We start from the raw sequence: 27,982 nt of genomic DNA, 5'->3' as shown, positions 1-27,982 counted from the left end.
TGAACGCCACTGCATTTTTCCACATCGTTTTTAGTCATCATGGAACGTTAATTTTCTTTCGCTTTTGTAGCTTTATGGAAATGTTTGCGATGCATCAGCTGCTTAGTAGCCGATTGATTTTTTATTGGTCAATAAATTGAAACATCCCAAGTGATTGCAAACATAACGGTTGCTTTATTTCAAGCGAGGCAAGTGATCAGGAAGATAGATCGCTCGTCATCATTATTAAAGTTGATAATTTACATTTTCCTCTTTGAAAACAAAAACGATTTTCATGTGGTTTTATTTAATTTTTTTCGGAGTGACCTCGAAACGCGATGTGGGTAATTTTTTGTATGTTTCTATACCTTTTTTTACTTTTTTTAAATAATATTTTTTTATGTTTTTGAAGTTTTTTAAATAATTTTTTTTTGTAATTGCTCTATATTGGAGTGCATTACCATTCCATGAAATATATCACACACCCTCTATTCCACAATAAACCAAACTTCTGACAAATGCAAACAAGCAGTATACAAACATATATTTTGTGAAAAATATATTTTTATTAATAAATTCGATAAAGAATTTCGCGTGGTTGTCCAAGATATCAAAGAGAGGTAGCTATGCTTTTTTAGAAATATTTTTTAGGCTGGTTGTTGTAGCAGGATGGTGGTCGTTGTTGTTTTTCATTATGATGGTGGTTGTTGCTGTAGCAGCATAAATATTCCTCATACATATACTGCTGAAGTGACAGTCTTTGGCCCGATATAAATCCGGATTGTTCCGGTTACGTAGAACCGGAAATAAATAAATTTGAATAAAATTTGGTTTACTCTTACAGGCCCGAATTGAGGCTCTGAATTGCAAATTATATGAGTTAAGCCCATAAAAATGACTAGTCTGGGGTTTTTGGAGTTGCTAATTACTAATCCGATGTAAATTTCTTTAAATTAAAAATGGTGAATTCAGTAAAGCAGAGGTAAAATCAGTGTTTAGCTTGAGTTTTTGATTTTGTCTACATTCTCTATTCAATGTTTGGCCGTTTTAGTCATCTCTCATCAGCAGATAGTTTTTTATGAGGAGTTTTTTCATGCAGAATTACACTCGGAAACTGCCCACCAAGGGGCCACGGCTATTAGAAAGAAGACTCCTTTCCTTTCATTTGTGGTTTCATGCCCTCAATGGATTTTGAATGCAGGCTCTACCGAATGTATTACATACTACCATTCGGCTACAGTGACCGCCCGTACGACACTAACCACCTACTCACGTGTCCCCATAAATCCACTCTTTATTACTCCCCTCGCTCTGAATCCATCCCGTTGTTTTCGCTGTAGGAGTTCATTAAGCCATGCCAGTGCAGATTAGTCACTGATCGTAATGGTGTAACTTATAAAACGATACGCTCAGGAAAAATGCAATTTCGGCGTGTTTAGTCCAGAGGGAGAGGGGTGTTAGGTGAGTAGGCTTAAGAGGTCATGTGAATAGGTGGTCAGTTTCATACGGGGTACCTTCACATGCCGAGCATCTATTGAGCATGTTATAGTTGATTCTGAATAAATAGGAGTTTAATCTGCTACAATATCCCGAACGTAATTTAGCCAAAATTCCGCCGGTCTTACGAGGGTAGCTGAAGCTCTTCATCTGCAATGGGTGGTGGCTGAACTACGATGACGGCATTCGGAAGTTTCGGAAGGTAGTAGAGTTTAGAAAAGTAGTAGTTGTAGTCGTATTTGGTCCTGGATTTCGTCATTATAGTCGAAGAGATGTCACCTGAATCGCCTGGGAGGTGACTCAGGCTCTAGGAAGTGCATGCAGGGGTGATTTCTACAGCAACAACCCAGCAGGAATTGCTTGCGGAACATCTTACTGTGTTCTTTGATTGGGAGTTTGGGATCCTCGTTGTGCAGGTGTTGTAGGCAAGAAGACATCCCGTGGCTGTCTTGATGGCAGTATTTCGACAGATTTAGAGCTTTGTCCATTGCGAATTACTATTACCAGGTGACCAGACCGGTCAGTTCTGAATTATGTCACCAGCAACATTTCTTTGTCTTTGGCCCAAGTGCTTTCGGTTGTAAGCGCCGAGAAGATTGGACCTACCCAGTCGAACGAAATAGTATGTTTTTTGGGCCTACCATTAGATGAGATTGACGACGACAACCGGTGATTTAATCGTGCTTGGCAGGACTTAATGAACTACTAGAATAACAACAACAACCCGCATTGGACCCACTATATATCTGTATTATGCATTTATTTATACGAGGTTTGTTAAAAAAATGAGGTGAAATTTCATATATCAGGGGCTACGTACATTCGACTTTTGATTATTATTATTTTTTATGTTGGTACACTCGTCTCGAAGATTTAAATGTTTAGTTTGTTTATGAGAGCTAGAAATAAGACAAGTGTTTTGCGTGTTCGCCGATTTTCTGCTATCGACTCTTCGCTCTCCTGGACTCCTCTGCTTCTGGGGCGATTGGGTCGTACATATGAACATATGTTTGCCAGTAAATATGCCTGTAGAAGTTGCATTGCGCATTAGTTCCGCTTTCCCGCTCTCCCGCATTCCCCTTTCTCTTTCATTTATACCATTATATTGCTTTTGTATCGAAAATTGCAATAATTTTTACATCTTCACATTCATACATACATACATACATATAAAGTATAATAGCGCGGTTTGAGTTCTTCGCAGTAATTGCACTTTTGTAACGCTTCTGTAAACAAACAACTATTGAATGCATACGAAAGTACACTCATGTTTTGCATTACATGCTCGTTGCCCTTCTGGAACATGTCGGTATGTAATTGGTGCGCAATTAGTCAGCAAATTGCATTACGTAAATTCATTCTTTCGCTCGTTGCGGCTGCTGCTTCTACTGCTGCCTGCCCAGGTTGCTGTAACAAAGAGCGCGACAATAACAGTTCATTACACCATCATCGGTAGCCAGCCAGCCAGCGAACAGCATGTGCAATAATGCAATAACAATAACAATAACATCACCGTTGCAACACCGTAATTATGACTAGGAATGTAGGTATGTATGTAAGTAAAGTATGCTGCCGCGCATAAACAGACACCCATACACGTACATACATATAGTACATACCCATATATGAATGGGTATCCACCTCTATACAGCTATATATGTATGTCTATTCGTTAGCGTCATAGCCAATTTGCTGGATTACTTGGCTAGGCATTAGTAGGTAGACTTGCAGCAGATACACTGCCAGACAAAGGCTTTTCCTGCCTTGTCCACTACCGATGTAAGGCGTACTGTTGATAAAGCGTTAAGCGTGAAACAACTGAAAAAGTACCCTAATACTAATTATCCGTGGTTCACACACTCACACCAATCACCCTTGTCCTTACCCCAGTGATCAGCAGCACTTAACTCTTGTATTTTCCATTTCATATGCGTATCTTCTGTAATAGCGTTCAGGTGGTTGAATGATGATATATACTTACATGCATGTGTACAAACATAATTGTGTGGAATTTTCAATATTTTTCAATTTACTTTTCTTCCTACTAATAGTTTGCTACATCGTTTACAATTTCTTTTCGGGAATTCAATTTATTTAAAAAATGGCAAACTTGTTTTGATTAGTTATAAAATATCTGCACCTTGCTTTCAGTTGTTGTTGTAGCAGCATAAGCATTCTCCATGCATATATTGTATGGGGAACGCTGTTCAAGTGACAGTCCTTGGCCAAATATAAATCCGGGTCGTTGCGGTTACGTAGAACCAAAGAGATATAGTTCGTCTTCTATTTTTCTTCAGTGCTTGCGACTCGTATTTTTATGCCCTATGAGATATAAATTGAAAGTCTCTGCGTCAACATCATACCATTTAACGAACTACATATTCACATACATAGTTCTATGTTTTTATAGAAGTACAGGGCATTCTATAACAAAACGCGTATAATTCAAAACTCCAAACTTTGTATAAAACTCACAAAAATTGAACAAACTAAACAAAAAATACATAAAAATTTCCAACTTTTAATCTGAGCTTTAAGAAACATTCGGGGTATGCAGTTTTATAGTCCATTAATCTTTAGTATAATAAAACGTAAGATTGAAGTCGCTCACAATTCTCTTCCATTTTTGAAAATTTTTTTCACTCAGACTTTGAGCATTTTCTTCATATGACTTAAAATATTTTTATATGGAAATATATTTTCTTCATGGTATACAAAACACGAAAAATTGTCAAAAGTTATGTAACTCGATTTTTGGGCAATAGCAAAATTTATAGGAACATAAAACTGCACATCTTGAAGTTGATCAAAAGTTGAAAGTTTTGGTGAACATTTTTTTTAATTTGTTAAAGTTTTTGAATTACGTAGAAATTTTATAAAACAAAAAAAAAAAATAATAGAAGCAATTAAAAAAAAATTAAAGAAAATAATATATATAAAAAGAAATATAAAAAAAAATTTAAAAAATAAAGAAACAAAAATCAAAACAAAAAAAGTTATCAAACGTGTGCATTCAAAAAACAAAAAAAAAAAAGGAATTAGAATAAAAAAAGAAATAAAAATAAAATAAAAAATAATAAAAAAAAATATTTTTTAATTAAAAAATATATATATATATAAATGTATAAAAAATTAAATAAAATAAATAAATATTAAAACAAAAAAAGTTATCAAACGTGTGCATTCAAAAAACAAAAAAAAAAAAGGAATTAAAATAAGAAAAATAGATAAAAAAAATTAAAATAAAAAATAATTACATAAAAAAGGAACGCAAATAAAAAAGGAATAAAAAAAATAAATAAATGAAAAAAAGAATTCAATAAAAAATAAAAAAGCTAAATAAAAAAAGGAATTAAAATTAAAATAATAATTATAAAAAAAGAAATTAAAATAAGGAAAGAATTTAAATAAAAAATTTAAACAAAATAAAATTAAATACAAATAAAAATTTTACAAAATAAAGCAAAAAAATTAAACAAAAAGAATTTTACCAAAATGTTAAAACTTTGTAATTCGTAGCGCTCTATTTTGAGCGACTAGACGACTTATAAAAGAGATTCTCGACATATAATATTTTGAGTCTCTATTGAAGTCAATTAAATCTCTGATAATAAGAGCATTGCGAGCATACAGTGTCTATGGCAGGCCTACATAGAAAAACTTTGAGCATAGAAAAACTCTGAGAATATTAAAGAAAATCCTCTCAGAGAGCACGGGCAACAACATCACGTAGTAAATATCGAAGACGAAAAGCAAAAGTAGGGTTATTCTTCTATTCCGCAGAGATTTCATATTTACTAAAGGTTCATTGGCGGGGATGGGATCTGAAAATTATCGATGCGGCAGTGCAAAGCGTAAGAATACTCTCTGGATTCACTCAACCCTAGCAACATTGCACACATTAGAGAAGATTATTCAAACCTGGACCGAACGAACGCCATACATGAAAGCTGCTGGGAATACGGGACCGGGAATACAGGATGTGCCTTTGCAACTGAATCAGTTCTTGCGGTTTTCAGTGGAAGCACAAATACAACCTATTTTTATGCCACAGTTTATATCTTGAATGAGAATTCGGTCTTTTGCGACCTCCATAAAATTTAGTTTTAATATCGTGCGCTTGGTATTTGGGTGGTGTTTAGGTAGGAAGGTTCGAGCTATTACGAATTGAAACTAATTCTTCTCAAGTTTTTGGCATTTAAGGTTAAATTCTAAATGATATGGCAGCCTCTACAAACGTAGCAAAAGTACGTACAGTGAACCAAAGTAAATTGGGACACTTGTTTGCTCTGACTCTGACTTTAATCTTTTATAACTTGAGAACGGTTCATTCAGTTTACAAAAGGCAAAAACCAATACGAGTATAAAGTAATTATGCCTTTTATTATAAATAATGTAAATAATAAAATATTTAAATTATTTCGAAGTCTTCCAGGAAACAAAACAATAACTTAATTTTCCAAATCAAACATAAAGTGGGACAGTAAAGAAAGTATGGATATAAAGGAAAATTGATGAACTAATACTTTGTGCGGCCGCCGTAGCCGAATGGGTTGGTGCGTGACTGCCATTCGCAATTCACAGAGAGACCGTCGGTTCGAATCTCGGTGAAACACCAAAATTAAGAAAAACATTTTTCTAATAGCGGTCGCCCCTCGGCAGGCAATGGCAAACCTCCGAGTGTATTTCTGCCATGAAAAAGCTTCTCATGAAAATATCTGCCGTTCGGAGTCGGCTTGAAACTGTAGGTTCCTCAATTTGTGGAACAAAGTCAAGACGCACACCACAAATAGGAGGAGGAGCTCGGCCAAACAGCCAAGTGCGCAATGAAATTGAGATCTGGGTTCTGAGGAGGATGGTGAAATACTATTTCTTTAATTGTAAAACAGCCATTCGATTACAATCAGCGAAGTATACTTTGGGTCGTTTTTGTTGTGCATGAAGCTGAACGTTGCTGGAAACTGTAATTTTTCGACAGTTTTCGACAATTTCGACTCGACGGTGCAAATAACGTTGCTCCAAAGTTAATTTGGATTTTTTTTGCATAGTTCAACCTTTTACTCCCATTAATCCTTGAAGAAAGGCTTTTTTCTAGGAGTCTACTCTTCGTATAGGTTACTGTGCAGAAAATTTCTGATAGTTTGTGGGTGTACGTCAACAATTGACAAACTTTTAAGAGGTCCCGGTGGTCGAAAATTTAAAGTATTTTTAGGAATTTTGTTTTTACAATAAAAAAATGAAAAACGATATTTAATTTTTTTAGGCTTTTTTTTAACTTCTTTTACATACAAAAATGAAGCAAATTTTTTTTTTTAATTTTAATAATTTAAAAAAACGGCGCTGAAGTTGACCCTCTCGAAAAATTGGACCTGGACGGTGTTGTCCATTTTGGCTCTTCTATTTATCTGAAACACAAAAACCAAAAAAAAATATTAATCAGCATGACTGTAGCTATGTCCCGGGTAAAAAAAATGTAACAAATGGCGCGGTTTTGAATTTGACACTTTAAAAATAGAGTTTTTTTCATTTTTTTGATAAAAAAAATACAAAATAATTGAAATAATAATATGATTCTAGTACGGGCGATAGCCATTGATGTTGTGAAAAACATATTAAAATTCCAGACGATTTGGTTGAATTTTTTTTTTTTTTTTGACAACAACAGGCCGAAAAAAGTCGTTTCGGAATAAATGAGTTTGAGTTACAGGAGCGCGCGGTCCGCTCTCTAATGGGCTGTAGAAGCTATAATATTGGGAATTTCCGCGTGAAAATTTCATAGTAGGTTCTACGTTACCGGAACGACCTGGATTTAAGTATATCCGGCCAAGGACTGTCACTTCAGCAGCATTCCCCATATATGTATGGGGAATGTTTATGCTGCATAACAACAGCACCAGCAACAACAACATATACTTTTCAAGTATTGATTTTTTTAATTTCTAGACCACCGGGTCCCTTTAAGTGATTTGGCAATATTAGTTGCAGCAACTTTCGGGTTCTCGTTTATTAAATTTGGAATATTTCTCTTGGTCACATTCGAGTAAATTTTGGACACTCTTCTAGTACCACTTTTTCTAAGAAAAAAAATTAAAAATTCATTATATTTTTTCAATATATTAACCCCTTGCGTTACGATTTAATTTCGAAGAAACATGCGTGCTCAGACTATTTAATTTTAATGCAACTCTGTGCGGGTGTTATCAGAAAATAAAACTAAAATATTATAACGGTTGTTTTTAAGTTTATTAAATTTGCTACTACTGCTTTTAAATATGCGGCGGGCATAGTCCGTCAATGTTGAATTTGGCACAGAAAATGTTTGCGGGCGACACTCGTCATTTCCACTTTAGGGCGAAATATGAGAAATAAAACTTAAAAATAAAATTAATAAAAAAATAAACACATAGTTTACTTAAATGTGCTAAAAAATTAGTGTGTCCCACTTTTTGTGTGACTTTAGAAAATTATGCTATTGCGGTTATTACTCAAATAAACGAAGTTGCCGTTAATATTAAACCCATAATTATGCAATTGAATAGCTAAAAATTAAATATATTCAACAAAAATGATTTCTTAAAAATCTGGGAATAATTTCTTTATTTATATAAGTTTGATTTTTTCGAGTATTAGGGTCCCAGTTCATTTTTGGTTCACCGTGCATATTAGTCGTACTGTAACTGAATGCTCGTCATGCACCGTCCCTGTTATATGAGAGTGCACATCTGTTTTTTGTTTTGCTTTTAGGTGGTGGTTATTCTTTTACCATTGTCAACGCTGGTTTCGGCTTTTTCGCTTATATTTTCTCATATATGTACATATGTACACTTTACTGCAGCCTGTAGTCTACAACATTCTGAGTTCATTCTCTAGTGCAGGTTTACTGCTCTCTTGCAAACCATGCGTGCGTTGCAGAAAATTTCGGTTTCCTTTGCAAAGTCGCACTAAATCAACTATCAGCTTCTTTGTCTATGTGCTCGCTAGCCCTTTGTTTCACATCAAATTCACCTGGTGCGTGCACCGAGTTTCGTTTTGCACCCTAGTACATACATATGTATGTATATATGTATGTATGTTTGCCGTTGAATGTGTGCATTATTATTCTTCTTCAATCACATCAATGACCACATCCATATGCACCTATACGGTCGCTTTTTGCGTTGTTGTTTTAGCAGCATAAACATTCCCCATGCATGTACATACATTTTGCGTCTTAGGATACGCTGATATTCATACCATATTTTTATTCTGCAAGTCCTTCATATCTGGCACATCTAAACATACGCACATTCAATTCATACAAGGCATGCAACTCAGCACTCTACCATGTACATACGTTTATCCTCATTGCAGCGCATGTATGTATATATGTTGCCCCACCGTTCACATTCATTCATACAATTATCCTCGCTCCGGTATGATGGTTGTGCCATCAATTCACTCACTCACCTTAAGTTTGCCATTTGTTTTTGCATGTTTTGTTATTATTTTTATTTTCGTCCATCCACTTTCGCTCCACGCCTTTCCCCTTCGTTGGCCTCTCATTCCACTACTATCCTAATAAAAGTTTCTCTCCCTCCAGTCAATCATCATCCGTCCGTTGCTGCACCTCCTTTTCGTAAACAACATGAAAATGCCGCTCTCCACCTCACCCATCTCTTCAACCATCTCCGTTCAATAATGCGAGTAATGCGCTTGAATAACACGTTTCGTTGCTACTTTGGTTTTTATTTTGAATTTTTGTTTTTATTAATTTTCTGTCTTTTGTTTTGTTTCCCATCATTCACCGATCCAGCGTCGGCAGCGGCGGTAACGTCGGTGGCGTCGGTCGCTTTGCTGAGTTTTCGAGTTCACCACATTGCACAGGTAAAATGCAACAAATACCTCAGCCTCAGTCACAGTCACTATCATGACTGCAACATTGCAGACACCGTAAATTGTGTATCTTCTGCATTGTTGCTTTTGCCATACATGGTCATAGGCATCAGCAAGCTCCACCGCAACAGTACAGCTACGGGTCTGGTTGGGTTCAGCTCGCCGTCTGCTGGTCGCATTGTTGGTTGTTTGGTAGATGGTTGCCTGGTTGCAGCTACAAGCTTCGTTCCTCCTGTTGATTGCTGTGGCTTAAGCCGCATTTGTTGACGGTTGGGCTTTGTTGTTGTTTGCAGCCATTTCGTGTGTTTGATTGGGTAACAATATTGCATTTCGGTATAGGTATAAGTACATATGTATATATGCATTTAAGTACCCATGTATAAGTATATTGAGCGAAAATAATTGTCCAATTTATAAATGTGAGAGATTTGAGATCTTTTATTTTTAGTTTTTAGAGAAATTAGTGATTTTAATGAAACGCTTTGGTCAGTTCTAACGGAATACATTTTCATTGGTTCTTCAAATCTCTTTCGTGTATTACAAGGAAATTAAATTAAATAAAAATTTTTTCGTTAGCTCGCGAGGTGTGTATTTCATTTTCATTTTGACATCTAATGAATGTTCGGCAAATGGAGGGCGTTTCAAAAGTGGTGCTCCCAGCTCTACTTAGATTCGCCAAAAGCGCTGACATCCTACATGATGTCTACTTTAGGTATTTATAGAGGACGGTCTCCATCTGGTATCGCTAGGGACCAAAAGGTCTATGCGTGGCTTATTGCCAACCAGGCTAACCTAACCTAATGTTCGGCAAAAGAATTGGTTCTGCCAATTTTAGTGTACGCATGCCTGGATTGTTGGGAAGTTTAGAGGGTTATTGTTGTTGTAACAGCATAAGCATTCCCCATATATATACGGGGAATGTTGCTGAAGTGATAGTCCTCGGCCGGATATAAATTCGGGCTGTTCCGACTGTCATGGAAACGACTAGGGAGGGCGCAAAGAACTGCTTGTATTAGAATCACCGGAACATGTCCTAGTGCTGCTATTAATCTCGTTTTTCACTTACTTTCCATCGCCGTTTACGTTATTTCCATCACTGCTCAAAGTGCAATCGAGTTAAAGAAAGTTGTCCTCTGGAGACAATCTCTCAAGGGACATAGTAGCATTTTGAGTCGGGTAACACTGTATTTCTGAATTTCGTATACATTTGTTTTATCCGCCAACTGGATTTTGGGGGCAATCCAGGTACCTCTGTCTTCATTAACGATTCTAAGATGGAATTGGTAGTCGTAGCAAGGGCTTTCTCTAAATTAGGCAGGCAGTATGCTTAGGGAATGCGGGAGAAAGGGAGAGTTTAATATTTTTTGCCGATAGTCAAGTCGCGATCAAGGCTTTGATGACACCATGGTGCAGCTACAAATCAGTCAACTCGTGTAAGGAAGAGATCAAATCTCTTGGGTGTGTATGTAATATTTTCTCTGATCTGCCGGGATTTAGGAACATAGGGGGGAAGGACATCATTGATGAGCTTGTCAGGAAAGGCTAGACTGAATTGGTCTCAGAGGTCTCCTACCCGGTCATCGACATTCTTCTCACTGTTGTTACAGCGGAATTGCACAACTTCTTTCTCAGAAAGGCGCAGAACAGATGAAGCTCCATTTTTCGTTTGCTGTTTCTGGTCACTTCAATTTTCAAACTCGTAGCTGTGTTTAACGGTCATTGAACGATTCGCACACACGCGAAAAAGCCAGGGTTACCATTTAATCCTCAAGGAGGGCTTTTCAGAAGAGGGGATCGTTGGGCAGTTTCTCTGTAAATGTCTGAGTTTGGCAGCTACACGATTAAGGCCTTCGACAGCCTGGGACAGTGATCCAACCTAAATCCCATGAAACTTCTCCATTACATCAACAGCTGTGGTTGGCTGTAGATATCTGCTAATGATGGGATGCTGTATTTAGCTGCAACCTTTTGACAGAGAATATGGAATGAGTTAGCGCATTGGCGTCTCGCTGGAAAACCCTCGACTTATCCTTATCCTTGCAATCTGTAGTAGACTTTTGCTGAGATAAATAACATTGATTAAACAGCCAGATGTAAAATAACGTTGTTGTTGTAATGCGGCCGGTGAAGCCGAATGGATTGGTGCGTGACTACCATTCGGAATTCAGAGAGAGAACGTCGGTTCGAATCTCGGTGAAACACCAAAATGAAGAAAAAGGTTTTTTCTTATAGCGGTCGCACCTCGGCAGGCAATGCCATGGACAAGCCCTTCATAAAAAATATCTGTAGGTACCTCCATTTGTGGAACAACATCAAGACGCACGCCACAAATAGGAGGAGGAGCTCAGCCAAACACCCAGAAAGGGTGTACGCGCCTATTATATATATATGTATATATATACATATATTGTAACGACTTACAAAACTCTTATTAGGGCTGTTTGCTCATCTTACCAAAAAACATACAAACAAGTTTTAACTCGAAAACATTGTGAATTATAAAAAAAAACATCAATGGCTTGCAAAGTTAGAGGGTTAAGTGTTGGATGATTGGGTTTGAGCGAAAGGTGGTCGATGTCATGTGGCTCTTCCTTGATGGTTTGTTGTCCCATGCCAAGAAAGAGCTTATTAATTACGAGGCCGCAACCTTTTAAACCAATTCAAACGCTGCTTCGTTTCCAGGTACACCTCTGTATTCTGGGACCCACTTGAGCCAGTTGCGATTTAGCACTCCTCGCAAATTTAATTTTTCAACGCTTTCTTCAGTTTGAAAAATGCTGAGAAAACTACCCATCGGTATAGACCGCTTTGTTTTGGGGTTATAACTCCAATGCCTATACCTTCGTTTGTTTTCCAGCTATCCGTACAGCAGTTTCCTTTCGAAAGCAGGTGCACTCCAGTTCGCTTTATAGTTCAGTTCGATACCGAATATCTGTTTAAATTTAATGGCCTTCGTGACATCATCTTGGCCTTATCCGAGCCAAGGTACTACATTCCGTAGCTTGTATTGACTTCCCTCATTCCTGCTAAATATCTTATTCTGGTAACAACAATGATATTTATTTTGGATGGGGTTTTATATTCAGACCCACCCCATCACACCATCTCTTCGACAGATTTAAAGTTCTTTGCATTACATCGCTGAAGGTATTCTCGAACTTGACCATGCATATACGGGGAATGCTGCTGAAGTGACAGTTCTGGGGATATAAATCTGGGTCGTTCCGGTTACGTAGAGCCGACTGTTGTGGGAACGATAATTGTAATGTCATACAGAATGCTGTCCGCCGTTGCGGTTTTAGGTTTTCTTGTCTGTAGTTGGGGTTCTATCCATCCGTCGACTACAAGAAAAGTACAGAGTAATGTTTTCTCGCAATCAAAAACATTCTGGATATCCGGGGATAACTGATACTGCACGGCGCCCGTACATCTTTCTGTCCTGTACGCTTTTTGGTTGAATGCAGTGGTGTTTTTCGCAGAGTGTTTAAGCTGATTTCATTATCAGTCATCTTGCTTTCAATACGCAGGAGTACTACTATTCGGTCTGAAGCAATAGGCCTTTTTACCCATCTTCGGTGTGAAACCCACTTGAACTCATCTTCTCTACACTGTTGACGGCACTAGCTTAATGCGATTATTTCGCATTATCCGAACAAGATGAGGAGCGACTTGAAAATAATGCTTATTTTAACCCAAGAAGTTTTTGATTTAAAATTTTTTCATTTTATTTATTTGGTACTTTAAGTCCCTTCGTTTACTTTTAGCCAAGCGTCCACCGCTAGCTGTTCGATTCCTTTAATATTTTGGTTTTATTTTCAATTTTCGTTGGCGTTCCTTATCTTTGTTCGAAGTTTTTGCCATGTCAAATGTTTTATGTTGTACGCTTTTTTTTCCTTTGTGCGTTTGCCTTTCAATTTCTTTGTAGTTCTTTGTTTTTATTTCTAATGTTTGTCATTTTATATTTTTATTGTTTTTTCCATTGTGTTTGATGTTGGTTTCTCGAGTTGTTTCTTTAAATGTGCTGTCTACACCTTTACATTCATACATACGAATGTAGTTTATTTTGTAGATCGCTTTGATTTTTAGAATTCTACGAATTCATGAAGAAACCACAAACAATTGGCTGTAATTGGCCCCACCATTCTTGTTGTCATTTCGGTTTTTCTTTTCGCATTTTTTATGCTCTTTGCACGAGTACCATTTATAGTCGCCCATAGTAGAGAGAGCTCCATTCGCCTCTCTTGCCTGTTTTGTACAGCACTAACGACGTCACTGTCGCTGGCGTCGTCGCTTTCTGATTTTCACCGTCTTACCGTTTTTATTTCTTTTTTACTTTTATTTAAGATAGCTTTTATGTGTGTGTGTGTGTATGTACATATGCATGCATGTATGCAGGTTTTATGTAGTGTAGTGTGCGTGTAATTTATTGTGGTGCTCTGCTGCGTTGGCAGTGTTCAGCGTTCTGTCCGTCGGTGGGTCGTTCGACCGTAGTCCGTGCATTTATAGAGTTTTATTTATACAAAATAGTTTGTGTGTATGTTTGCTCGCATCTTATAGGTATGTCTATACATACATATATGTATATGTTTCATACATACATACATACATTATGTCTCGATATCTTCGCAGCCGTGGTAATTCGGGCACTCGTTCGGCGTTGGCGTTTGTCCATTGCCGTTGGCGTTAACAATATTTTATTTGTTTGCGTTTTATTTTGTTTTACGTTCGTATGTATGTATGTATTTATCTATGTTGCAATCGCTTTTATTTTTACTTGTTTTCTGTTATTAATTTGTTTGTGTTTTTACGTCACGAATTCACCACTCCGCTGCAAGTATAACAGCGAAGGCCACTCTGGCTCTTTCAGCGATATGTACCACATACATACATACATATGTTTTTTTATCGCCTGCGTTTGATGTTTTCTGCTATGTACATACATACATTCCTATGTAATCATTTGGGTGATTGCCTTTGGATCTGTTCGTTTGTTTGCCTGCTGCTGCTGGTGCCTACATACACATATGCCCACATATCAGTAATCTCAGAACAGCTGCTATGATTGATGCCACTGCGCTTTGTGATGTGGTGAAATTTTTTGTTTCGATATTTTTACTTTATTTGTATTTGTGTTATTTTGTTTCTGTTACTCTGTCGGTTCGAAAGTGAGTTATTTTTCACTCTAGTTTATCTTATGAGCCTTATTTTATCTCTTATTTGAATATTTTCTTTTATTTAATTCACCTCTAGTCAACCTTATTTTCTGTGATGCTTGGTTTCTCTACACTTTCGCTGTGTTTTGTAACTGCTAAGGTTATTTTTGTTGATCTCTCTCGTTTATTTGTGTAGTTGTTCGTTTGCCAAATTCTTTGCTGCTATACCTACAATGTTACAAAATATTGGTGAGGGTTTTGTAATATTTGAGAAACTACTTGGGCTTTCGTTTATTTAGCTTTTTTTGCAATTTAATTTTGCTCTTGAAATCCGGCGACAAGTGCAAGTACTGTATACTCGACGTTATATTTACTTAGCATCGAATATTACTACACATACATATACATACAGTCTATGGGATAAATAGGTTGCCAAGTTCTCATACATACACTTGCCAGAAAAAGTATGCGTACACAACGAAATGAAAGCAACATATTATGAAATTTATTATAAAAAAACTAAAAATTTTAAACTTTTATGAGAAATGTTTAGTCCGTAATTTTTCTACAATTTCTATACATGTTTTCCTAAGTACATCTTTAAAAATTAAATTTTGCAAAATAAAAAACTTCACTCCAACGAAGCAGACAAAGTTTCCGTACACATGAAAACAGGGATTCCCCGCAGTATGCAATGGCATATTCATACCCAATAACGGTTTTATTTTAGATTGTAATTGATTTTGCTGTGACTACATTACTTTGAAGTTATTTTAAAGTTTTTGTGTACATGAAATAGCGATGACCCTAAAAATTAAGAAAATTAGTGTTGACGAGAGAAAAGCTATCCTGAAACTTAGAAATGAAGGCAAATCTTTCCGTGAAATTGGGCAAATCATAGGAAGAAGTGTCTCCTCTGCGCAGTATGTCGTGCAAACATACAATACAACTGGTTAAATTGTGTCAAAGCCACGTTCTGGTCAACCTAACAAGCTGACCATACGTGAAAAACGCACCATATTTCAATCAGTGAAAAATAATCCTCGAATTACGGCTTCTCCAATATGTAAAAACATTTCAAATTCCTTTGGCAAGCATTTGCACGATGATACTGTACGTAGGTGTGCGGTGGCTGCCGCAATGAGACATTTAGACCTGTGGAACTTATCCTTACCCTAGGGTTGCTTTTTTTCGGTAGCTTTAATAAACGAGCATCAGTTCATCAGTTGAAAATGCCATATCAAGAGTGCGGAGCCTCCTTTTTGCTAAGCTTTCACACTCACAGTAAAGTAAAAAGTACGTAAAGTATAGTACTTAAAAAAGATGGGTATAGCGGACGTGTAGCACGTAGAAAACCGTACATATCCGAAATCAACAGAAAAAAACCCATGGATTTTGTAAATGAATATGTTAACAAGTCTCCAGAATTTTGGGAAGAAAGAAAACTAGTGTGACGTAAGAGCGGTACTGCGCTCGAAAAAGAAAATCTTGTACCAACTGTGAAGCATGGCGGGGGAGGTGGGATGGTCTGGGGGTGTATGGCGGCGAATGGAGCTTGTTTTTATAGTTTCAAAAATGGATCGATTTTCTTATTCAAATAGTTTAAAGACTAGCATGATGCTAGGCCTTCAACAGTTGGGCCCTGGTTATGATTTCTGGTTTCAGCACGATAATAATCCCAAGCATTCGGCATATAATGTTAAGCTCGGGTTGCTGTATAACACAAATTACCAAAACGTAATTTTTATGAGGAGCTTTTTCATGGTAGAAATACACTCCGACGTTTGCCATTGCCTGCCGAGGGTCGACCGCTATTAGAAAAAACTTTTTCTTCATTTTGGTATTTCACCGAGATTCGAACCTACAGCTATGGACACGTAAATGGAACATTTTTTAAAGCCAACTTTGATATGCTATACTAACGTCAATTAAAAAAAAACGAAGAGGTATTTGCTTCTTTATAAAGATTCATTTCTTATATTCAACGATAACACAAAACAAATATTGAATTCAATTTGAACACCAAAAAAATTTAAAAATTCTGAAAAGGTAACAGAATTTGTTGGACACATAATTGGCACAACCTTAAAAAAATAAAGAAAATCTAGTTAAAAGAATATTTTTTTCTTGTTTTTGTTTCACAAACCTACAAGTTATTAATATTTTGTGCTGTAGCCTTTGTTTTTAATTACTGCTTCACACCTGCGACTAATACTTTCTACGAGTTCTTGGCACTTGTTGTTAGGTATGGAGTACCATGATTCCTGAACGGCAGACCAAAGATTATCCAAATTTTTATAGTTTTTCCTTGCCACTTCCATCTTAATTTCATTCCACAGATTTTCGATTGGATTTAAGTCAGGGCTTTGAGCAGGCCAGTCCAAAACATCAATTTTTTCCGTACTAAACCAACTCTTTACTAGTTTGGAGGATTGTTTGGGGTCATTGTCTTGCATAATGGGCATATTTTCAAAGGCATAAGGTTTCATGTGGTTTTTTTAAATATTTAAGTACTGAAACTCTCCCATTTTACTATCAATTCGAACGAGTGGGCCTATTCCGTGCCAAGAAAATGCACCCCACACCATGATATTTCCGCCACCGTGTTTGACCGTCTTCTGGGTGAACCTAGGATTGTATTCTTGGCATATCGGTCGGTTTACAAATACTCTCCCATCTGGTCCTATCCTGTTGATTTTGGTTTCGTCACTCCACAGCACGTTTTTCCAAAAATGTAGACTTTTTCCTTCATTGGTTCTGGCGAAAGATAGCCGTTTCGAAATATTTTTCTTAGACAGAAGTGGTTTTTTCCTGGAATGACCCATATGACCCTTCTTTCTTCAATTTTTGTGTGTTTACCTGATCCCATTTTGTGCAGCTCCTTCCTCATTTCGAAAGAAATACCATAAGGACTGATGATACCGCCAGCGTGTAAACCGAACGTAAAATGGACGAGGCGCTGTATGCACTTCACGAATAGTGTTTTTGTTTTGAAATTATATTTCCACAATTTGTAGGCGTTGTTCTGGCATTAAACGTTTCATGATGACTTGCAAACCTTACTGAACAGAAATGTCAACACAGTTTGCCATTCTCAGCTGTTAAACCACACTTATCGATATGTTGATAGTTCTCATACAGCTAAAAACACCCAATACAAATTATCACGACAAGAAATCCTCTCTTGATCAAAATCAACGCAAATTATGTGAATCGAAGTGAGCTCATAGCAGGAAATATAATGTGATTGGCGGCCTGTCCTAGTCGTGTAAGTAAAATATTAAATGAAAAACGCATTTAGTAATCACTGTCATTCAACCTGAATTATGCCAACGCACGCAGAAAATCAGAAATCAAAAATTGCCACTCGCCAGCGTTCTTTGAAGTTTACGTTGCTGCGAGCAAGCGATTATATGTATATATGTACATATGTACATGCGTATGTATATTATTTTTATTTATTTTTGTTTTTTATTTGCCATAACCTTGTGCTGTTGTCGTCGTACGTACGCTCTGTTATTTCACAATTTAAAGTTCGTTAACTTGAAGCGCAAAAATTTAAATAATGAAAAAGTTATAAAGAATTATTTGGTATACAAGTGTATGTACGTGAGTATTTACGTATACATACACACATACATACATACATACATACATGATATATTTCGTAGATATGCGGAAAATGACGTATTGCTAAATTCTTCAAATTAATTTAATCTTTATTTAATAGATCGAGCAGCTAAAAAATAAAAAGATTACAGTTCTTATAATCACAGAACCTGTGGTGGGCTTGAATTTCGTAGATGTTATCACAAAATCTGGAGGAATGTGAACTTAAGTACATTCGAAATTCATAGAGAGACACTTGAATCTGCATAACAAATGAATTAGCTAAGCACAGCACCTTGGAGTCAGGGTGGGTGTTTGTTTAACTCCATGCGAGTTGCTCCTGGACAAGTTTCTTCGGTAAACGCTGTGCGAATACCAGTGCATGCAATGCCGTTAGGTATGAAGTGCGCTGGTTTCATAGGCCGTGCAGTAAAAGTAGCTGAATGGTCTGTTTGGCCTGAAAGCCAGCTACCCTTTATTTAATAACGCAACTGCTGCTTATAATGTTGGGATTTTAGCGGCATCATTCGATACAAATGCAAGCAGTGAGACTCAGTAGTAGTAGCAGTCGTTTCCACGACAGTCTGTTCTACGTTACCGAAACGACCCGGATTTATATCCGGCCAAGGACTGTCACTCCAGCAGCATTCCCCGTATGTAAGTATGGGGAATGCTTATGCTGCTACAACAACAACTTAGTAGCAGTTCAATCCCTTATTGTTTGAAAGACAATTAAAATACTCTCTATATCTCTTCTCCAGGCTGCCCTGGTTCGCGAGGTTACGATGCAAACATCCTCGCTCCCATTTTTATCAATAAGTTTGTGTATGCAGCAGGGGTGGATATCACTAGTCGCTTATAGAATTTTCTTACAAGCGCGCAACGTTCTTCTTGTACTCGGGGTAGTTCAGGTGATTTTTTATTAGCTTATCGATTCCGTTAGTCCGTTGTTATACAAATAATACCGGGATAGTTAGTCACAAATTGTCGCTTTTAATGTAAAACAAAAAAACTAAGTAAGAGCGAAAATCGCTCCCATTCACTAGTCGGTTGAAATATGATCAGTATTCCGATATTGACTCTTTTACTAAAAACCGCTTCAGCTTTAATATTTCTTCTACTCCTTCGAGAGTCTCGAACAACTTTCTGGCTTAGACGTCAAAAGCCTAATAAGGTTCTTAACCCTTTGAGGCATGGAATTTTAGAAAATAAAAATACCCATGTTGCACAGAAATTTTATATCGTGCAAAATTGGTGTGTTATTATTAATAAGGATATACAATGATATAAAAACATAAAAAATATATGTTTATTTGGACTGTGGAAATTTGAAACAATGATAACTTCTTTATTGTCCATCCATTTTGTTGCAATTAGTCCCGTATCACTTACTAATGATTCCTATTCTCCTTGATGTTTGATATTTGTACTAAAATTAGGCAAATTTTTTCTCGTTTTATTAATTACACTGCAAGCGTTGATTTGTTTCGATTTCAAGTCTACTAATAAATTTACACTGGTAAAATAATTATCAAAGTAAATAGTATGTTCTTTTCCAACCAAATGTGAAGTAAGAGTATTCACAACTTTCTCACCAAGGTTTTTCGTTACTTGATTGCCAATTTTTCCAGTGTAGTGTATACATTAAATTTGTAGCAATAGCCCAATTTATCTGCCAGAACCCATAATTAGTATCTATCCTCTTTTGATTGGTTTTTTCGGCAGATATTATTTTAGTAAACTACGCCCTTAAACTTTATCATCGATTCATAGATCGCTAGGCTTTGACCTGGATTAAAATTTTTCTCGAAATTTTCTTGCATCTTGTCCAAAAATGGACGAATTTTATAGAGTTTGTGTTGGATCTGGCAGGTCTGTAATATATTGAGTCGGTCCAACATTTGAAGAAAATGCTCCCCCTGGAATTGTGCTTCCGTTATGAGTCCATTTTGGAGACTTTTCGGCAAAGGTTTTCCTATGGTGAACTGGTGCATTTTCTTCTATGTCACGACTTTCAGACTCATCTGAAGTAGAAAGTAATCGAATTCTTTTTTTTTTTTGTGGGATAAACAATTCTTCCTCGTCAGATTCAGAATCAATTATAGAATTGTCATCTGAAGGTATTTCTTCAAAATCCAGGCTATCTTTGTTCATCTTGAATTAGAATGGTCAACAATTACATATAATAAAATTAAAATTATAGTTTTCATTATAAAACGTAGGTAAATAATAAATATAAAAACGTGCTTTTATTTATTACTTCCTAAGTTGCATGGTGGAATAAATAAAGTCCCCCCACACTTTCATCATTGACAAAAAAAATCAAATGATAAAATTTCTATTTTTCTTACAAATAATTCTAATTGCTTACATAGAAGTAATTTATAATAAAAAAATACTTACCTTTAATATTTTTCACATAAAATCACGAAAAAAAGTTGCACTACTAAAAATTTTCGGTTTGAACACTTGATGAACCTGTTATATAATGATCAACCTTGTCAACGCAATCGAATATATTTTTAACAATTGCTTATGGTGTTGCCAACTACTTTAAATAAGAAGGTTTAGAAAAAAATGTATGAACGCGCAGCTATTCCAATATTTCCAGGTGGGTCAAGAAATATCCCACCATGCGTTATTGTGCATCAAAGGGGCGGGACATTTTTCATACCACCGTGCCCCAAAGGGTTAAACCGCGTAGACTGGATATAGTCATGTTGTAAAAAACAGTAAGTTTGTAGCGGGGATATGCCAACAAAATAGTGCGGAAGCGCTAGTTGCATTCTGGATGAATCACCACGGAAACTCCAACACACCTTCTTCGTGAATGTGGTGCTATAACGAGGAGAAGGATTAAATGTCTCGGTCGGATGCGATGTTGCGAAGGAAACAGCTTTTCGTCATTTCATTTTATGCTGACATCCGGATGTACGAAAGAAAAGGGCAAATCGGCTGGTCCACTTATAGCATCTTTAATAGATTTGCCATGTTGTTATGTTTTCATATTTTTTGCGTTGTATGAAAAGGTACTGAGACCGTTCGTCATTCGGCCATCTGCGTTATTCAAATTCTAGTTATTCACTGCAGACGAAAAATATAAAAAAATTGTATTACAATTTACTTTCCAAAACCAGCCAAAATGTAATTATGAACAGTTTACTGCCTGCAAGTCGCTTTGTAATTACAGGCTTGATGAACGCACTTTGCCTGCCCCGTTTGGCGCCTCATTTTATTATGGAATTTTATACAACACTTCACACACTTAAAATTAAAAATATTGCCCGCATATGACTATAAACAAGCGCCGGATATAATACATAGGCTGAAAAGTCCCGGACCTAACAAAGAAAACATATCGCTGAATAACCTCCTCGGCGAGCCTTTTTTAGGTCTGCCAACAGCCAGTAGTCCCTAAGAGCCAAATCTGGCGAATACGGTCCCCATAATACTTTCCAAGTCATTGCTTCGATTGAACGGCATTTTTACCCTTCAAGAAGCAGTGTAAAATTAAAACACGAAATTCTTTTTGGCCCATTGTTTTGAAATTAAAAAAAGTAGTGTTACTTTTAGCACAATAACTCACGAAATTTTAACAGCTGTTTTTTTAACGTTAGTACTAACTGAAAAAGAAGTGAATGTAATAAAACTACTGTCATCTATGTGTTAGGCCCGGGACTTTTCAGCCCATCTGTTAAAAGACAATTTTTTTACTTTACTTATTTTTATTTCAATATTTTATTTTATGCATTAGAATTTGTTTTTATTTGCTTAATTATATACTTAATGACAATAATTTTTGTTTTTGGTTTCCTTCTTTATTTTTTAGGTATCAACATTTGGTAAAATTATAGCATTTGATCGTGATACAGAAGGAAACAATATTTAAGGTTAATAGCCTTCTCTATTAAGGTAAGGAATTTAAATTTGTGTGGCAGAAAACAAATTATTTAAACCAGCCAATAATGCGACTAGTAAATAAGAAAACTCTCCGAGAAATTGTGAATGTTCCATTATTACTTACTAGTGGCTCGACAAAAATTCGTGTTAAGTATTGAATTATTTCTGAATTGGAAACATAACCCCACATCTGCACTGGTCTCCTATGTTGACGATTGTTCGATAATGACGTCCGATAATGACGTCAATGGTATGTGTTCCAAAGTGAAGGATTATCTCGTTTAAGGTTTAATAAGCTGATATAATAATAACAACAACAACTAAATGTCTCTTAACACCTGCCAAATTTCTCTTTTGACTTTGTCCCGTTTTCTTGTGTGGGTAGTTCAGTAGAAGGCTTAACAGTTCATTTTCAAAATGGCATCAAGCAAATTGAATACGAAATGACACCTGATATTAAGGGGGGAATATTTATGCAGCTACAACAACAAAAGTGATGCTAGGAAATTCTGTAAGACAGATGTGTTTTAACAGTGGAAATTCACGGTATCTACCTGACTTTTCTGTTTTCACACATCTTTTTTGACATCATCTATAGAAGGTTTGGATGTGGGGTAAAATTTAAATTCAAGCAAGCGGTTATTTTTTACTCTGACAGCTAAAAAATCACTGATGTGTAGTTGTGGTAGAAAATTTACAAAACGAATCGTTTTTAACTAGAACCAAATTCAGAAATGTCGAAAATCGTCCGGGGAAAAATTCATAGAAAATATTCATGCGTAAATTCCTAACTCTTGCAATTTGTGTTTTAAAATATCCCTGCAATCTGCGTACCGCGTACTCTTTTTGAATGTTCCGGGGTAATTCGGTTGAGTGTTAATATTTCGTTCCCACAAATGCGACTCTTTTGCAATTAAGTCACCAGTCGCCCAATATCGGCAGTCAAACTGCAATTTGTAATGTATCAAATAGCTTCAACTAAAATATTGCCAAGCAATTTCACGAACATTCATTTTATGAATTTTACTAAATGAATAGCCCAAAAATTATGTCTGACTTTTATATTATATCAATTAATACCATTTGCGGGCAGCTTGAATTTTTATTAATCAGTTCCGATTTTAAGAAAAATATTTTTTCCGTAGATTGGTTTTCTTCGGCGTGTATTCCCTTTTCGAATTTTTAGTTTCGTTTAGTAATCAATTTTTGTTTTTTTCAATTATCGCAAAAACTCTCAACGATGGCGAAATTTGTATTTTCAATTTAGTATATACATATATAGTATGTATGTATGTATATGCATAAGTGTCTCTACTCCTATTTGCGTGCGTTGAATTAGCAGCTTAAAGCTAACGAAAATAACAAATTGAAAGCCATACACAAAACGAAAAATGTTAAAGAGTAACAATACAAATTTTCTACATACAAAATTAAGCGCAATTGAAATTTTTGAGATTGTGGTGAATTGCCTTAAACACAATACTATTGTGTATGCACGTACATATGGATATGGCTGAGCTCACCAGAATAACAGTGTGCTGTGCGCATGTGTTTGCGTTAGTGTTGGTGCGTAATACGTGGAAAAAATGATTACACATCGATGTTAAATTTTTATACGCTCTCTTCCTCTCTTTCTCTCTCTCTCACTCGCTCTTTTTATTAATATTTCCCCCAATGCGAATTTAACATTTTTTGTTTATTTTATTCGACCGATAGCTGCCATTCACTGTTACTACTATGTTAGTATATGGGTTTGCGCATAAATTTAAGTTGCCGTGACGTGATGAGTGCAATGAGTAATAAATTCCTTGAAGCGCAATGAGGCGTACGCCCTTACACTTTTCTTATTTTGCTTGTGTGTTTTCGCACTTAAACGACCATTGTACATTGAAATTTAATAATTTTTGTTTGTTTATTTGGCATCCCGAAATCTACCACACTGAGTTTCATATGACTGGGCATAATTATGGGAGCTGGTTCTCAAAAAATTGTGCGCGCTCTCTATGCTAACACTCTTCTCATGCATACATATGTATGTATGCAATTTTCAGACCTGTCATACGGCATCAGCACTCTACCTACCAGCACTACCATCCAACTTGCTCCGAAAACAAAATGGTAATAATCAACTTTGTACCCCAGCTCAGTAATTTCCTACAGTGCTACGCTACTTGAGCATTGCAAAATGTTAGTTCACAACATTTTCACCCCAATCCTTTTATTTCCCCTTCTTTTAAGTTTTTATATTTTTTGCTTGTATTTTTTATTTTAATTATATTCTAATATGCTTACGGTTCGTATGTATTTTTGTTATTTGGCGGTTTTCTCAATTCATTTAAATATTTACTTTGTGCTTTTTCTACTTCTTTATTGGTCTTTTTTATTGAATTATATTCAAGTCTATATACATATAATATATGTACATATATTGTCGAAGTGGTATTACCTTGTTTTCTGGTAGCCAAAGCGCAAAAAAAGAATAATAAAAATGTTAATACTTTATAAAAGTATGAAGTGTGAGACGCCGTCGTCGTCGTCGTGTGTCTTATGACTGAGCTACTTGAGCATACGTTTCCACAAACACTATTGCACAGAAGTGAAGGTACCATTCATTTGGATTGTAATTTTCAAAAACAAACATTTATTTTATTTTATTATCCAGCTCAGAAAAAGGGAAATATTGCTGTATGGAAATATCTACGGGCTGCGTTTTAAATTTCACGAAAATCATGATACACTCGATAAATTTTGTATTCTATTAAATTAAATTTATTATTTTATTTATTCAAATTTCGTATTTTATTAAATTAGATTAGGACGCTTTCCATTTCAATTCAACCGGGCTATTCGGGACATGTTCTTCGATTTCGATGTAACTCAAATATGTTGCTCTCTGGTCAAAATAATGAGACACGTATTTTTTGTTCGCCCGAAAAAATTGTTTTTCAAGATTTATCGGCAATTTTGTTTTTTGGCTCAAAATCGATTTTATTAAATTATATAAGAAAAAAAATTTTTAAAGGCTCATAACTTAGTCAAAAATTAACCGATTTTAATAATTTTGGGTTCAAAATGATCGTCATTACTTGCACGAGCGACTTCATGTAGAAACAATTGCAAAAAAGTAGATGAACATTTTTTATTTTGCACAAAAAAAATCGAAATTTTTTCGAATTTCAATATTTCAAAAAGTGTATTTTTGTTTTTTTAACTTTTTCCAAATCAAGAGGACACCTCAAACTTCAATTGAGCTGAATGCCCAGTAGCTAAAATGAGTTGTTTTTGAGTAATGAATTTTTGAATAAAACACCTGTTTCACACTTTTTGTTTTTTGAAAATAAAAAGATTTTAACTACCTTTAAAAAATACGTGTCTCATTATTTTAACCAGAGAGCAACATATTTGAGTTACATCAAAATCGAAGAACATGTCAAGAATAGCCCGGTTGAATTGAAATGGAAAGCATCTTAGGTATTTTATTAAATTGAATTTTTTTTTATTAAATTAAATGCAGGTTTTTATTAATTAAATTTTGTATTTCATTAAATTAAACTTCGTGTTTTATTAAATTAAATTCAGTATTTTATTTAACCAAATTTCGTATTTTATTAAATTAAATGTAGGATTTTATTAAATTATATGTAAGATTTTATTAAATTAACTATCGTATTTTATTTAACCAGATTTCCTATTTTATTAAATTAAATGTAGGATTTTATTAAATTAAATTTCGTATTTTATTTAACCAGATTTCGTATATTATCAAATTAAATTTCATATGTTATTAAATTAAATTAACACGTTCACGCCGGCGCGTACCACCGGTGGCCCGCACAAGATTGCTTCATGGGGCGGCGTGTACCACCGGTGGCCCGCACAAAATTGCATCATCTGGCAGCGCGTACCACCAATGGCACTTTATTAGACGGTACCTATGAGATGAGATGCCATAAACGACTACCCTTACGAACAAATTTCGTTTTATGACCTGCAATCGCTCCCGTCCGATAGAGCGAAAAGATGTAAACATTGCCGTCTGTGGGCGAAGACCATGAATAACAGCGCCGGCGTGAACGTGTTAAGTTATAATCAGTATTGTTCATTTCATTTTACAGTAAATATCATATACCTTCTGCTCAAATATGAACGAGACGTTATCAATAAAACGGTCCGCGGATGACATATGGCAAAAATAAATTTTTTGTTTTTTGGTAGGACTGTTATAAGCTTACATGGCAAATTTCAGCGTGATTGTCACATAGTTTGTTTTCTGTGCTACTGTAAACAAGTCAAGCTCGAGTGTGTTCTTCGAATTTAACGATGGAAATTCAAGTTGAACAAAGAATTTGTTTGAAATTTTGTTATTCCAACAAAATTTCGGCTTCAGACGCCTTAAAAATGTTGCAGACAACCTATGAGGACTCTGCTCTATCGCGTGCACGTGTTTTCCAGTTGTACAAATCGTTCAAAGAGGGCCGTACATCGGTTGAAAACTTGCCTCATGAACGTCGTCCAGCAACATCAGTAAACGACGAAAACATCGGAAAAGTAAAGGAAATTGTGCTTGAAAATCGCACAAATCGCAAAATCGGTTAACGCTGAATATTACTTAGACGTTTTAAAGCGTTTGCGCGAGAACATTCGTCTTAAAAGGAAGGAATTGTGGGACAACAAGTCATGGTTCTTGCATCACGATAATGCACCAGCTCACACATCACGTCTTGTTCGCGATTATTTGAACAAAAATAATGTTAATATCGTTCCGCAAGCACCGTATTCGCCTGATATGGCTCCTTGTGACTTTTTCCTGTTTCCCAAGCTCAAGTTGCCGCTCCGTGGAAAACATTTTGAGACAATTGAAGTCATAAAAGAGAATTCGCAGAACACACTCGAGCTTGACTTGTTTACAGTAGCACAGAAAACAAATTATGTGACATATCACGCTGAAATTTGCCATGTAAGCTTATAACAGTCCTACCAAAAAACAAAAAACTTATTTTTGCCATATGTCATCCGCGGACCGTTTTATTGATAACGTCTCGTTCATATTTGAGCAGAAGGTAAATCAAAATTTCCAACTTTTGTAGAAGATTTATAAAAAATCGACATATTTTCATCGAAATTTCAAACTTTTTAATCAGAAAAAAAATTATTACGCTCGCAGTTTTATTTCCCATCAAATTTTAGTATCTTATCAAGGCTCGAGGTTCCCCGTTTATTTCTAAGCAAACGAAGCGGAAACTCTATAAACCAGTAATTAGGCCTTGCATTACTTATGCTTCTGAAACCTGGGAAATGCATAAGGCAGATGAAGAAAAGCTTAACATATTTGGGCGAAAAATCCTACGCCACATCCCTGTACAGGTGAGGATAGATTACGTCAACTATCGCCTACGTTACTACGATGAGTGCCTAGATGAGCTAAACAGCTTCCAAATCGTCGACATCAGTGGGATGTTCCTGTTCTGAGGATGGACCCAAACCAAATTGTTAAAAAGATCTACAATACAATACAATCTACAAGCTGTTGGGCCTTATAAAAGAGGTCGCCTAAGAAAAACCTGGATTGGCACAGTTAATGGCGATGCCAAGATCTTTGGACTAAAAACTGGAGAATGGAAAGGATCGAGGATCGAGATTATTCGGAGACAAAGGTTCCACTCGGACCCGTCACGTCACCAATAATGCTGAAATTTTAGTACAATAAAGTACAATTTTTTATTATTTTGATTTTTGATATTTTCTTCCGTTGACGATGTCGCACATTTTTCCATATAAGGAATGGATGACATTTTATTTACATACATGTGTGGAGAATTTCTGTAGAGAAATGCTGAATAAAAAAATTTAAATTTTGATAAAAAATTGTCAAATTTTTACTACTCTACACCTGCTGTTGCTTTACTTTCGCAGAGTACTGTTTATACATACCTTAAAAGTGGTTATTATGTGCTTTGTACTGGGCGCGCTGT

The 27,982-nt window shown here is 35.9% G+C and overlaps 1 protein-coding gene across 1 annotated transcript in view; it reads left to right on the top strand.

The window, feature by feature from the left end:
* The window catches only part of LOC128855310 (AN1-type zinc finger protein 6), a 144,336-nt gene that overhangs the window by 32,154 nt on the left and 84,200 nt on the right, over positions 1 to 27,982 (top strand). The window contains exon 4 of the mRNA XM_054090110.1: positions 21,940 to 22,022. The gene's annotated coding sequence lies outside the window, so the exon portion shown is untranslated. The remainder of the gene's footprint in view (positions 1 to 21,939; positions 22,023 to 27,982) is intronic.

The sequence above is a fragment of the Anastrepha ludens genome, chromosome 2 (genome assembly GCF_028408465.1).
Source record: "Anastrepha ludens isolate Willacy chromosome 2, idAnaLude1.1, whole genome shotgun sequence".
Classification (NCBI taxonomy): domain Eukaryota; kingdom Metazoa; phylum Arthropoda; class Insecta; order Diptera; family Tephritidae; genus Anastrepha; species Anastrepha ludens.
This window is presented reverse-complemented; position numbering and strand designations above follow the sequence as displayed.